General features: G+C 43.0%; 1 non-coding gene across 1 annotated transcript; it reads left to right on the top strand.

Moving 5' to 3' along the window:
* Positions 1-5,523: 5,523 nt before the first annotated feature.
* TRNAN-GUU lies at positions 5,524-5,597 on the top strand. The gene has a single exon. It is a non-coding gene; the product is annotated as a tRNA-Asn (tRNA).
* The last annotated feature ends 9,409 nt before the right edge of the window (positions 5,598-15,006 follow it).

Here is a 15,006-nt window from a genome sequence, read left to right on the forward strand (position 1 = left end):
AGCAGGGAGAGTAAATCCGGTCCTGCTTGCATCGCTGTCACGTTGACTCTCATGCTTAAGTATTCACTAACCTGGAACAGGTATTCAAATCGAGAGTTTTGAGTATTCTCTGAATCTCTGACCTAAGCGCTTGTTCTGGGTCATCGACTCACACAGTACTGAAGCCAGAGGATTAGTAAAACAGGCATGCAACCAGCATCATCAGAAATAGGCCACCAATGAAACCACCTGTATTTTTGTCATGACAAGTCTGCTTTAATACCTTTGGTTCGTTTAAATCTGTCAGGGATCAGAGAGTGTCAAATTGCTTTTAAATAGCATTCAAAAAAGGAGAGAGAAATCTTGGATACAAGGGTGTGGAAATGTAATTTGGGTGGAGGAGAGCAGAAGGTCATGCTTAGGGAGGTAGTTACATTTATGACTGTAAGCAGAAACCGGTTAGGAAATATATGGATAGCACAGAACTTTGTAGAGTATAATTAGCAGTTTGAATCGTCTGAACAATTGGGAGCCAATTAGATGTGTAACTAGAAACTTCAGGGCCCCGGTGCATGAAACCATGAAGGGGCTCCCCAACCCCCCACCGCCATGGGAAGGCACTATAAACAGGCACCGTGTGGTTAACAGGAAGGCTGCCGAGGTCCCCAGCAAGCGCGGGACCTCAGGCAGCGCTTCAGTTTAAAAATTGAGTGCCAATATCTGCGTTTAGTATCGCGGCATTTTCATGAGTACGAGTACTCATGAAAATGCCCAGTATTGGCACTTTTGCATCTCTACTTAATATAATGTATTGCTGGGACTTGTAGTCCTACATAGTTGGTGCTCTTCTGTATTGCTGTATGATCATTATACAGCAATGCAGAAGACCACCAGCTATGCAGGACCACAAGTCCCAGCAATACATTATAATGATACCACTAGCTTCTAACCTCCCCTCCCCCCACCTAACTCCTGCAGCACCTTTCTCGTCATGGTGGCCAGGGGGTGGGACTAAGTAGAGAGGGTCCTCTCCTTGCTGGACAAGGGACAGATCAGTGCACAGCCTCTCCTGCCCCACACAGCCGCCCGTACATGCTGCGAGTGACAGAGCGGTGGGGAAGGAGCTGCACTATCTTGGGGGTGGGCACTTCTTCCTCTCTGGGCCCCCCCAACATGCGGAACGCCAGGGCCCGGTCGAAATTGCAACTGCTGCAAACCCGGTAGTTCCACCAATGCAGCCAATTGTTGATCTGAGATATTGTAATGGCATGGACTAGGATTTTAATTGTATCATGCATGGGAGAGGAATGGATGTGGGGCATGCTTTTTAAGATGGAGATGACAGGCTAATAAGGGAAAGCGAGCTGAGAAAGCAGGACCAAGTATGACCCTTAAGCAATAAGCCTGGAGAACAGGGGTTAATGTGTTGGTGGGGGGAAGAGCAAGATGGTGGAAAAAACTAAAAAAAAATTCTTACTGTGATATTTGTTTTCTTGGAATTCATCAAGGGACACAGGATGATTATGATTAAAAAAAAGCTCTAAATGCTCTACAACTAAAGGGTCAATAAGGACTGTTGAGCTGGATCCATAGACATCACCGGGGTCCACTCCCCGATGGTCTGACAGACTGAAATCACAGCTATGGCAGGTTGCATAGCACAACCTGCTAGTGTAAATATTAGGGATGCACCAATACCGGTATTTTGGTACCGAGTACGAGTACCGATAATTTTTTTCGGTACTCGTCGATACCAATTACCGAGTACCGGAAGTCCCATTCAGGAAGCCAGGTGGCGTATAAGTGCCGGGCTTCCTGATACAGGAAGTACTTGTGCTAGGCATCGGTATCGGCACCGATATTGATACTAGTATCGGTATCGGTGCATCCCTAGTAAATATAAAAGGCTTTCAAACATTTATCGGTGAGAGTGTTAAATGCTCGAACATCCTCAACAGGCACAGTCAGAGTTTTGTTTCATTGTAATTGTGACTCGCACAGCATCAATAAGAACCGATAACGCATCTTTCAGCTTGGAAAATATTTCAGGTGACCGAGGCTCCACAGGAACAAACACTTCTAACAAGGACCTATGAGACCCGTCTTCAGACGGTAGATCCGCAGCAGATGGCATGGAGGCCGCTACAGCTGCACGATTGTCAGCCAATGATTCTGGAGGTGAAAGTATAGACCTACGCATACAGCCTCTGCATTCAGAGTCAGCAATTACATTTGCAATTTGACCCATAAAATCTAGCATAGGTGCAGCGAACTCCTCTCTGTATAAAGCAGAGGAGGGGGCCACACCTGACAGGAGACTCCAAGGACTGAGATGACTCAAGCGGGGGACAGCAATCCAAGCTATCGGTGTCAGGTTCCCCAGAGCGACACTGCAGGTCTCCCTGGTACTGTTAGTGGAATGTGAGGAGGAGCAACCTAACACTAATCTTGTTATCTGCAAAAGGGACCAACGTGTAGATGATGTATTGATTTAAGAAATAATATGTTGAGGAAATATAAAATAATGAAAGTGGCTGATAAAAAAAGGGGCAAGCCTTTCTCAGTGAAGAAATCCATTCCTCTAGGACACTAGCAAAAACTGAAGCATGATGGGAGTAGGAGGGGTTATAAGTGAGTGGCCAATGGCTTTTTTGTTTGTCAGTTTCCAAATCCTCCGGTAGGTGGCAGAATAACCCAATCGTATCAGAATAACAAACAATAAAGGAATTACTGTTTTATCCATATTGTTTGAGGAGGCAATAGGACAGTGGTGGCGAACCTTGGCACTCCAGCTGTTTTGGAACTACAAGTCCCATGAGGCATTGCAAGGCTCTGACAGCCACAGACATAACTCCCAGAGGCAGATGCATGTTGGGATTTGTAGTTTTGGCACAGCTGGAGTGCCAAGGTTCGCCACCACTGCAATAGGACATGAAAGCAGAGACAACAGATAGACAGCCAGGAACATAAAAGAACCAAAAAGCATAGGGTGCCTACTTTTGTCCCCCATGGTCCCTGTGTCTGTTATAAAGTAATCACTGCTCCAAGCTTGCTCCTGTGATGGACTACAATCTCAATACAAATTAGTAAATTAATATGAGATTGTAGTCCATCACAGGAATGAGCTTGGAGCTGTGATTACTTTACAAAGGAGGACACTAGTTTGTTTCCTCCCATTGCCATAAGGAGAACTATGGGGAAAATCCCTAACCCCATAGTTCTCCTTTAAGGCATTTGAAAGCATTTTTAAGATTTAAATCTTGAGTGTAGTGTCACTGTAATGGTCTGCATAACTGGGGGTGTCCATGGCCTAAATACATTGTTCTGGAAGGTGTCCCTCTTCCTCCTCTCAGAAAGTTGGGAGGTGCGTTTCTCACATTGGTATGTATTGATATAAAAGCTCCCGGAACACAGAAGCAAAAGTACAGTTTTAAAATTGGAATAATTAAAGAAGAAATGAAATGTGAACTTTTCTCTGAAATATTTCAAATAATCCTTTGCAGCTTTTCTTGAAATCTCTTCATGTGTCGGGGGCGCAGCAGCTTCATGTACAATCATACAGTGTGAGTCATCTGATGCAGAATCAGGTTCGTGATCCTAAAAATAGCAGTGCTGCCTTTTAAACTGGCCCCTTACAGGGGCTCTTCCTACCAGCCGCCTTATGCTTTGTACGCAGCTTCCAAACAGATTTCTACAACTAGTAGTCACAATTTCTGATCTTTAGCCCCTTCCCGCCGGCTGGCCGTACGCATGTATGTGGCTGCATGGTAGTGGTCCTTAATCCACAAGGCCACATACAGTATATGGTTTACCATTTTCTGCCGGGAACGCACTCAATCATGCACCCCCAGCAATGTGACTGTGCTGTCTGCAACAGCTCCCAGGAGTCAATAGTATTGTCTCCAGATCATGTGATCAGTGTGACAGCCAATCATAGTGATAGTAATTCATATGAATTACCTTTAGGCATTTGGGTAACACATTACCTTTGGCAGAAAGGGGTAAAAGAGAACAATCTTTCCATAAAGTTATATGTGTGTATTATATGCATGATATCTACCTGTAAAAACCTCCCTTGTGTAGACATCCAAAAGCTCAGAGACTGCTGCTGGGTGCCGCCATCTTTGATGGGTCAGCAACCCCAGCAGACTCATAGCTGTCACTCAATGGACACTCAGTAGTATTCCCTATTGCTCACCCCACCCCCCAACACCACCAGCAGCATAAAAGGTTATGTATAGGTGCGCAGGAGTTCCATCCTCCCCGACATCCGGCCCATTCCTCTTTATGTCGTAAATGGGCTGTACAGTGCATTGTGCATGCGCCACGCAGTGTACACAGAAAATAAAACATCTCAGGAGGACAGAGGAAGAATTTTTCTTGGCAGAGGAAACTCTGCATGTCTCTTCTGCCACAAATCCCGACCTCCCAGCCAGAGGGGTCCCCAAGCTGGGTGTCACCCGCTGGGACGTTATCATGCACGCACGTGACATCATTATGCACACGCGTAATGACGTCATGCCAGTGGTGTCACAAGGGGGGTGCAGCCCACACCTGGGTGACACCAATGGGATGACACCAGTCATTTTGGTGCCATCACCTCTGAAAAGTCGGGCACTCGGTCATGGACCGAGAGCCTGACAGTTGCAGGAGAGAGGAGGGGACCCAGCGGCACACCTTATCCCGCCGGGTGAACGTCCCCTCCGATCTCTGGCGGCGCCCATCGCTAAGATGGCTACCGGCAGGTATCACAGAGATGATGTAATTGCGCACGGTGACGTCACACGCATGCGCAATGATGTCATGGCAGGGTGTCACCCTGAATCCGCTCCAGGTGACACCCGGCCTCGGGACGCCCTTGCGTCACGCACACTTAACTGCCGGTGGCCATCTCGGTGATGGACGCTGGCAGAGACAGGAGGTTATGTCATCTGTGGCGGGATAAAATATGCCGGGTCCCCTCCTCTCTCGTGCAGCTGATGGTGTCACCCAGTGCGGGTCGCACACCCCTTGTGACGCCATTGCTCCTAGCGATATTTTATGTTTTCTGCTTTAAAATATATATTTTCTTTGTGTGCTTTTACCTGCAATTTTTTTTATTTAGTGACAGGGACTCTTTATTGTTGACCAATATACATAGGCTTTTCTTTATGTAATGTAAGAAGCTTCCCCTGTCTGTCATTCATCCCTCATTTCTAATGTCCCACTACGGGGAGGCTCTATATCGGCATATTCGTACAGGTGAGGCGTCTGCGTTGATTTTCCTGCAATGTGCTACATTGTATCCCGGCCAGGTGTCCGTCTGTTAGGTGATGTGTAGATGAAAGATACGCCTGTATGACGAAGAAGGTTACATAGCTCCCCATTGAGGAAGAACACCCCCCCAGGATGGGGGAATGTTCTGTAGCAGTCTGCTATTCCTTTGTGCCGCTTCCAGCTCTCTGCTCTGTGAAATGCTTTGACTCGGAGCCCAGACTGAGCGTCTACGTCAGAGAATTACACAGCCCGAGCTCACATATCTGTAGCAAGCTTGGAATGTCAGTTGTCTCTGTGGCGCAATCGGTTAGCGCGTTCGGCTGTTAACCGAAAGGTTGGTGGTTCAAGCCCACCCAGGGACGCTTGTTTTTTTTTTTTCTTATCTTCTTTTCCTACCTTTCCATTAAATCTTTGAAATATGCAAAATTGTAAATAAGATTTGTTGTTTTTTTTTTTACTGACTTTAAAAGCACAACCTAAACCTGAACTGTGGATTTTTTTATATAATACACTTGCAGTGGGGCCCTCCCACACACTGCGAGGGATAAATGCTCATTTAGGGCCCGTTAGCACCGTATGCGTTCGGGCTGGCGCTGACCATTTATTTTGTTCCAGCGCAGCCTGGATGACAGACAAGGCAATTTGCCTTGGCATGGGTGGGCACAGTTCACACCACCGTGTTCCGGTGGCATGCGCTTAAAAAAAGTATAACATGCAGTACTTTTTATTTTTAAGTGCATCGCAGTGAGAAGCGATAAAACCGCATCGCACCGCGGTGAGCATATAGAACTAAATAAAATGTCACTTGTGATGTTTCAATAAAGTTCTAACGGGAAACAAAAGAAACAGTGTGATGCGGTTCGATCAAGCGCATCAGCACTGTCCGGGAACAGGCTAAAGGGGAGTTCACACCATATGCGTTGGGGCTGCGCTGGCAGTTTTTTTCCAGCGCAGCTGAAGCGCAAGACAAGGCAATTTGCTTGTGATGGTCCAAGCCACCACAACTCGCAGGTGTTGCAGGTGGTCTGCGCTGAAAAAAAAGTATGGCATGCAGTGCAACTTTTCAGCGCAGTGGGATGTGACGCAGTACAACCGCCTCACATCCCGCTGTGGCAATAGAACTTGATGAAATGTCACTTGTGACATCTCAATAAAGTTCGAAAAGAACCGCACACCAGCCTCTGTGTGTTTTGCGCAGCAGCTGGTGTGAATTGGCCCTTAAGAAGAAGTTCAGCCCCTGTGTAAATTGTTGTTCTGCTGTGATCCTCAGCTGTACCCCCGGTCCCATGCCACCATCTTCCTTGCCTTGACTGGCTGTCTTTTCTGGGTTCCTGCAGCTCCGGAGAGTGACACAAACTTGCCGGAGCGAGGGACAGTATTACACCATATTTACCCCTGAGCGTTTAACCCTTGCAGTGTGGAGGGGGATTTTTTTTTTTTGTAAATCCAGGATTTTGGCTTTAAGCATGAGGGGAGCATTTGTCATGATGTTATACTTGCGCTTCATGGCAGACCTATCTCTTAGTTGGCTCTCCTCCTCCTCCTGACAGCTTTGCGTTATCCCTCATCTCGCTACAGCGTCTGCAACCAACATCTTCCTTCTTCGGCCATCAGACAGCTGCTGATGTAAATCCTGCGCATTTGTGTTCCGGAGTTATATCATCCCAAAACCCGGCTTCTACTCTCAAATCTGTAACTGGACTGAGGGAGTACACTGCACTGTACGCTCCACCAAAAATGATCTAATAAAAGGGGAAACTTTTTTTTTTTTTGACTGAAGAGACACAAAAGGCTCAATTTACTAGCCATGCACAGGGAGATTTTTTGGACCGGCTCCTTCAACAAAAGATCAGCTTTTGTCAAATGGGGGGGAAGTCCTGATGGGGCCACACCAGTGGCGGAACTATCGTCGGCGCATCCACCCCGGGTGCCTGAGCCTACAGGCGCGGCCACACCGGGGCCTGAGCCCAGTATACATTCAAACACAGCCCCGGGGCAGAGATGGGGGGCCCGTTGGTGTCCGTCCGCCGGTTACCATCGGATGGGTATGCGGCGGGCTCCCCCATCTCTGCGCCGGAAGTGTCCGATGATCACATTGGTATCCGGCGGCTGGCAGGCCCCCTCATCTCTGCGCCGGGAGTGTCAGAAAGGCCCGCCAGCCGCCGGATACTGTGGAGGGAAGTCGAGAATAAAAAAAAAGCCTGCAGGCACTTCAGGGGGCAACCCTGGGCCTCGGCCAAAAATAATCTTGCATTAGGGCCCTTTGTTCCATAGGCCCGCCAGTGGGCCACACACTGGTTGAATTTTGGGTGCATCAGCAGGATTTGGCTGAAGTTTGACCAGCATATATTTATTTAAACCATGTGACTGAAATTTTAGAATCTCATTGGATTAAAAAATAGCTCCCTTTTTCATAAATGGGCAGCATTATCTCCTGGTGCTTTTGCTGTGTGAATTGAGCCTAAAGTCTCTCTGAGCATAAACTCTACCAATATTTTTTTTCCTTTTGTTTGTTTCCTTTCTTTGTTTTTATATCTTTGGTTCTATTTTAGGTTTCTAGATAAAGGTCATCAACCTGTTTAAATATGAGTGGCTTTTGTGTTGAGCTGACAAAATTTGAAGCAATAGATAACATAACTGAAGATGCATTTCCTCTTTTAATACTACTACTACTACTAATAATAATAATAATTAAAAAAAACAACTTTATAGCAAATTTATGGAAAAAAATATACAAAAAATACATTATTTCAGATTGGGCCTAATTTTGAAAACAATCATTACAGAAGTAATGGCTCATATTCGCAATGAGCAAGATTTTTATTTTTTTTTTCCTTTGCAATTTTTTGTTACCGTATTACTTATTTTATGTTTTGTTTTATTTGTAAGGGCCTATTTGTATTTTCTTTCCTGCAATTTATGCATGCCTCTCCTACATGTAAACAAACGGAACACCAGCAGTCTCAAAATATGTCACTGAGGATAGTTCTACAGTAGCATAAAATAAAACATATAAGATGCATTAGGTCACTAAAATGACACTAAACCCAGGAGTTACATCTTAAAAATACATTCAAGGACCTTAACTATTAACAACAATGTATCGTATTTGTGTATCACTCGGCTGTAGATCTTCAAATCATCTCTGAATTGGTGCAGACAATATCCTTTCTTCTGGAGGGGGGCTACTTCTGTTCCCCATGGTTCCTGTGTGTGTTGTAAAGTAGTCACCGCTCCAAGATCACTCCCTTGATGGACTACAATCTAAATACAAATTAGGAAACTGAACATGAGATTGTAGTCCATCACGGTAGCAAGCTTGAAGTGGTGACTACTTTACAACACACACAGGGACAATGGGGAACAAAAGTAGCCCCCCCTCCAGAAGGAAGGACAGTGTCAGCACCAATTCAGAGATGATTGGAGGGTCTACAGCCGAGTGATACACAAATAAGATACAATGTTGTTAATAGTTAAGGTACTTAAATGTATTTTTAAAGTTTAATTCCTGTGTTTAGTGTCACTCTAAATCCTATGGGATGCATTAAATTCTGAGCCTTAAAACACATGAGTAGCTCAGTTTTGTGCTAAGCATGCGTTTTAAGGCTCTTAACTCAATGCGTCTCATACAACTTAATGATCTGATGCATTTTATATTTTTTCATCTTTTTTTTTTACACAACACAGAAAGAAAGAAATTACAAAAGAGATTAAAAACACCCTTTTACATGTGTTGCCAACACATCTGAAAGCTGCATAACGCTGCATATTACCATACAAAAACACATCATTTCTAAAATATTAACCTTTTTGGCTATTTTATCATACATTTACAATGTTATTTATTGAAGATGGAGTGAGTTGTTAAGATCAGATTTGACATCTGTGTAAGGAACTTTGCTTTGTTTTAAATGCACAGAATAAAGGTTTTCCAGGCACTATAAATATAACACATTTTATTCAATGATCTTTGTGACCTTTGTTTCGTTTTGCAGACGGAGATCTCATGCAATTTCCAAAGTAGCCAAATACATTTGTCTTCACCATTATTTTTTCAATTTCTTTCATAAACTGATTGGAGCTTTTGGGAGATTTATTTGTAAGTATTAACATACAACAAACATACAAACCTGTGATATTTTCATGCACATAGTTATTCATGTGCAGATATTTAGTAGTATTCACCAACCTAATCTGTACAAGACATACAAGATACACATACAACATACACATACAAGATATCTTTCTGTTCCCTAAAGAAATTACTTTACGTTCTTTACACAATGTTACGTACTTTACGTTTCATAAATCACTTTACGTTCTCTGTGGGTTTTTTTTTTACTCTTCTATTTATGTAATTGTTACATTTTCTTCTTTGACGTATTTGTGAGATCATTTCATTTTCTCCCTGCAAGGCTTTCCAAAAAGATCAATTATAGTTTGTTTTGTACATTTATATGTTTGTAATTTTTTGTGTTGGAAAAACAAAAAACCCCCCATAATTTATGTAATTATATCATTTGTTTATGTTATGTTCTGCGTGTTTAGCCATATGACATTTTCATTTTCTATCTCACCTACAAATATCAACATAAGGCTGGGTTCACACCTAGGCAACAGCGTTTTGGCGCGTTTCTATGCAGGGGTTTGATGCACGTTTTTGTGCGCTTTTTGCATGTTTTCACCCACGTTTTATGCACAAAAATCCATTTGCGTGTTTTTTGCGTGTAAAACGTGCGCAAAAACTACAGAAAGCGTTTCCTATTGAGTCTATGGGGCCAAAACGAGCTGTAATCTGCCCCCAAAAAATCTCATATACTTTTTCCAGCGACAGGCATTTTGTTTATTGCGATAAAATGCTCAGATGTGAACAGGGCCATAGAAATTAATGGGATTTTTTTTGGGGGGGGCATATTTTTTGACGGCAGAAAAAGCGCAACAAAACGCTCACTGTGAACAAGGCCTAAAATATAAAGCTGACTTAAGTCCAACAAAAAATGTAGCTTTATCTATCTATCTATCTATCTATCTATCTATCTATCTATCTATCTATCTATCTATCTATCTATCTATCTATATATAAACTTCCACTTTATTGAAAAAAGAAATCTTGATTAAAGGGGATATTTTTATTTTACAGAGTCTCATACAACAGAACTAGGCCAGAGAACAGAGAGCCAGAGAACTGCACATTAAAAATGTTTGTTACAAACTATCTTTAACATTATACAGGACATCAGTAAACAGCCTTTATTTATTTAATTCATGAGCCATATAGAAAGAAAGAAACATTTCAAAAGTGGCAAGAAAAATGTGTACATAAGCCTATATATTTATAATAAGCCTCTGTGTAAAAGTAATTCTAAAACTACAGAATTTGGCTTCTGTATGACACAAAAAATTGAATTTTTAAAAAGCTTCAAAATTGTCCATTCACCATTTCAGGAATGTCTTGGTGGATTTACTTTAGTGCGTGCTCTTCTTTCCCTGCGGGTTCTTTTTGTGATTCTGTACTGACATATTAGAAATAATATAACAGAAGTACATATGTATATTTCAGTGATAGCTGCATGTGTAAGCGATGAGTTTTATGTTAATACAAAAATGAATTATGAATATTTTTTTCTCTATTTGAGGCTATTATGTCCTACATCACCTTTTACATTTCAATGCCGCCTTGTAAGCCATGGTTCCATATATCCCTCGGGTTCCTTAAAAGGTTTTCTAGGGGTTCTTGGAGCAATGAGCAACTTCTCAGATAAGGAACCACTGACACTGGTTATTGTTTTATTATCTATCTGTAAGGAGAATTCTTCCCACTAACCAATAACTGTAATTATCATTCTTCCCAGTGACCACCCATGTAAGGAACATTCTTCCAAAGGTGGAGGAATATTACAATTTTCACTGTGTTCCTTGTCTTGCTGTTGTATTATTATTCGTTATATGTCATTATTCTGGCAAATAACTTTGTCATTTAGAACAGCCCTGGGTGTCAAATATGCAACGCATACCACACTTCTTATTCTTTTATTGATTATATCTACAACTTATTTGTCCCTAAGACCTGGAAGTGTTTTTAAAGGTTCCTGCATGTAAACAAGGGAGATAGATAGATAGATAGATAGATAGATAGATAGATAGATAGATAGATAGATAGATAGATAGGTAGATAGATAGCTTTATGGCTATGCGTGGAATAAATTGTAACTATATACTATATATTCTGCAGTATATACTGTATGTAGGGAGAACTTTATGGTTCTGCTTGCATTTAAATTTAACTATATATCTGAGAGAGAGAGAGAGAGAGAGAGAGAGAGAGAGAGAAGATGAAGATTGATGGCCCCTTTTTTGTACACGATCCGTCCTCCTCCTCTGCACAGAACCGGCTGTATAGTGAAGTGAATGTAGAACTAGAAGTACACAGATAATCCGGATGAAGGCTCGGAGCAGGCTTGGCTTGCATGCAGCGCTGGCAGTGTAATTTGGTTTGCACAGAGAAGCGGGCAGCGAGATGAAGTGATTTCGGATTAAAAGGTTCAGTCTTGTGGCGGCCCCGCGATCTCTCCGGCCATTCTGTACAATGGATGAAATGTATGGGGGGAGAATAGTATTTTCTGCACGGCCGGCGCCATCAGCTCGTTGTGCGGTTTATTGGATTGTTGGGTTTCTCGGGGAAGGACAGTAGAACTAGAAATAAAGATATAACGGTGTGATAAAACCGGTGATGGTGACGTCACCCGAGGCGCGGCTCTCATTGAGCAGCACTTCGGCCATTTTGTACCTTTCACAGGTACATTCTGATGAGGTGGTCGATGTGGGATGTGAGGGGGGGCTCCTCTCTACCATATTATACATAAATACGATGTATGTAATAAACTTGTGAAGTATATAATCGTGCCAGGTGTCTCGCAGATATTAATGTAATTAGCTTCGCTTATAATAATAGTTTCCAAACGTGATGGGCACCCTGCGGGGCTTGTAACAGTCTGTATACCGACGAAGCTCTCATATACGTGTATATTGTTACGACACAAAATGGTTGCGCTGTTGCTCTCTCTGACTACAATGGCCGCCTCGTCAGGTGTATTCCGCCCGGCTCTGCCGTAACACAAGGTGTACTTTAGTCGCAGCCTCCAGTCTGTAGAAGAGGAGCCTCGGGACGGGAGACGGAGCAGACGAGGCAGCGGCCAGGGCGGGAGAAGCAGCAGCAGCCATTTTCGCTGCGTGTCATTCGGCGGAGAGCTTTTAACCACAAAATGGACGATTGGCGGGAAGGGCGCGCTTTGTCTGAGTGAGGCCCCGCCGTAGAGGACAGAGGCGGCGTCTGGCCGCTTCTCTTCCTCTCAGTTTATGAATGATTAACTCGTTCAGCAGCCCGAGTAAGCTCATGGCTCCCCGGAACACGGACAGCCTGAGCTTTATACGAGGCACGCTGGGACTGGTGGTACCGCAGCTCCTGAAAGCACTGCTGTCTAATAAAACCAAAGGTCTCGTAAAAAGCTCCTGCTAGCACTGGCTGTCCCTGTTCCATTACATAGTGACCACCAGGCACAGTGCAAATGGCTGACAATGGGGGATTTCTCTAAGCCTCTGGCAACCAATCAGCTTCTCCTTCAATCAGATAAGCTTTGAAAATGAAAGCTAGAAGCTGATTGGTTGCCATGGGCTCCTGGTTGTGATGAATTCCTCTCAGGTGCAGAATGTTGTCACATCACTACTCCATTGTTGTACACCTGCCACAGGTAATGCCAAGACCTGTGACCCTCCAATATTATATTTTACAGTCTAGCAATCAGACCGTCCCTGGAAATCGTGAAAATGCTGCGACCCATCCACTGCTTTATTATTCCATTATAATGGTTCACAAATCATGCTGATATTGTGGTTATCATGGCTCCCAACTGTCCTCTACCAACCACTTTGTGCAAACAATTTTTTGCACAAAGTGGTGCATTATCTGACAGAAATGCAGGGGTGCCAATATTTTTGGCCATGACTGTAGGTTAAATTATGCCCGACCCAAAAAAAAAAAAGTTCACACACTCTAATATTTAGTTGGATCGCCTTTAGCTTTGATTACGACACACATTCGCCGTGGCATGGTTTCCATACGGTTATGCAATGTCACAGCATTTATTTCCATCCAGAGTTGTATTAATTTTTCCCAAAGATCTTGTAGTGATGATGGGAGAGTTGGACCACTGTGTAAAGTATAAAGTATTTGTGTAAAAGCATCAGCATTAATGGTTCCTTTCCAGATGTGCGAGCTGCCCATTCCATAAGCACTTTTGCACCCCCATACCATCAGAGATGCAGGCTTTTGAACTGAGCGCTGATAACAAGCCGGATGGTCCCTCTCTTTAGGCTGGGAACCATGCCCATAGGCAATTATTGTTTTTCACACGTTGAACAATTTACAGCGCGTAGAAACGCGTTGTAAAACGCCCAGGTGTGAACCAGGCCTCAGTCCAGAGAATGAGGCGCCCATGGTTGCCAAAAAGGATGTCAAATTTGGTTTGTCTAACCACAGAACAGTTTTCCACGTTGCGACAGACCATTTTAAATGAGCTTTGGCCCAGAGAAGACGTTGGCGTTATTGGATCACGTTCAGATATGGCGTCTTCCTTGCGTGATAGAGCTTTATTTAAAGTCTTTTCAATTTTACGTTGAGGAACGTTATTCTGAAATTGTTCAATAATTTTTAGACGCAGCTTTTCACAGCTTGGCACTCTTTACTTCTGGGACACTCTGACTCCCTAAAGATGTTCTTTTTATTCCCAATCATATTACCGACCTGTTGCCAATTAACCTAATTAGTTGCAAAATGTTTTTCCAGTACCACTTACTTTGCCAGCTTTTTGTTGCCCTGTCCCAACTTTTTTGAGAAGTGTTGCTGCCATCAATTTCAAAATTACCTTTTTTTTTCTTCTTTAAATGGTATATTTTCTAAGTGTAAGCATTTGATATGTTTTCTAGTTTCCTTTGCAAATAAAAAAATGGGTTTATGAGATTTGCAGATTATTTCATTCTGTTTTTAAGTAGATTTTATAAAGCGTCCCAACTTTTTTGGAATTGGGGTTGTGTGTGTGTGTATATATATATGTATATATATTTAGGGATGCACAGATACTTTTCGAGTACCAGTGCAGATACTTGGCATTTTCATGAGAACTACCAGGGCTGCAGTAGTTCCAGTTGGGACCTGGTTCTGGCACTCCACCACTGTCCTGAAATCGTTAGTCTGTATTGTTTTAGAAAAACTGTCACATGACAATAAACAAAAATGTATCAGTACTCGTACTGTAAGTACTCGGCAAGTACCAGTACTCGTACTCGCAAAACTGGTATCTGTGCATCAATTTATTTATATTTATAAAAACAAAATCGTACATTAAAACAGAGATGTAGAAATCCCAGGAGCTCCGTGTGCTACTTACAAATGACAGCGGCCTCCTAACTTTTGAATTTTTCTCTAGTGTAGTCTTGGAGCTCAAAAGTATCGGTACATGTACTCGTACTTGTACCGAGTACTGTACTTGGTATCTGTGCAACCCTAATATATATATATATGTATTATTATACAGGATTTATACAGTATAGCGCCAATAGTTTGCGCAGCGCTACAATATAAGGAAGACATTACAATCACAATACAATTCAATACAGGATGGTAAGGAGGGCCCTGCACGTGAGGGCTTACAATCTAAAAGGGAGGGGGAAGTGATACATGAGGAGGTAGCTATGTGGGGATGAATTGTATGAGAA

This window comes from Nanorana parkeri, unplaced genomic scaffold (assembly GCF_000935625.1).
Source record: "Nanorana parkeri isolate BGI_ZX_2015 unplaced genomic scaffold, ASM93562v1 scaffold23, whole genome shotgun sequence".
In the NCBI taxonomy this organism is placed as follows: domain Eukaryota; kingdom Metazoa; phylum Chordata; class Amphibia; order Anura; family Dicroglossidae; genus Nanorana; species Nanorana parkeri.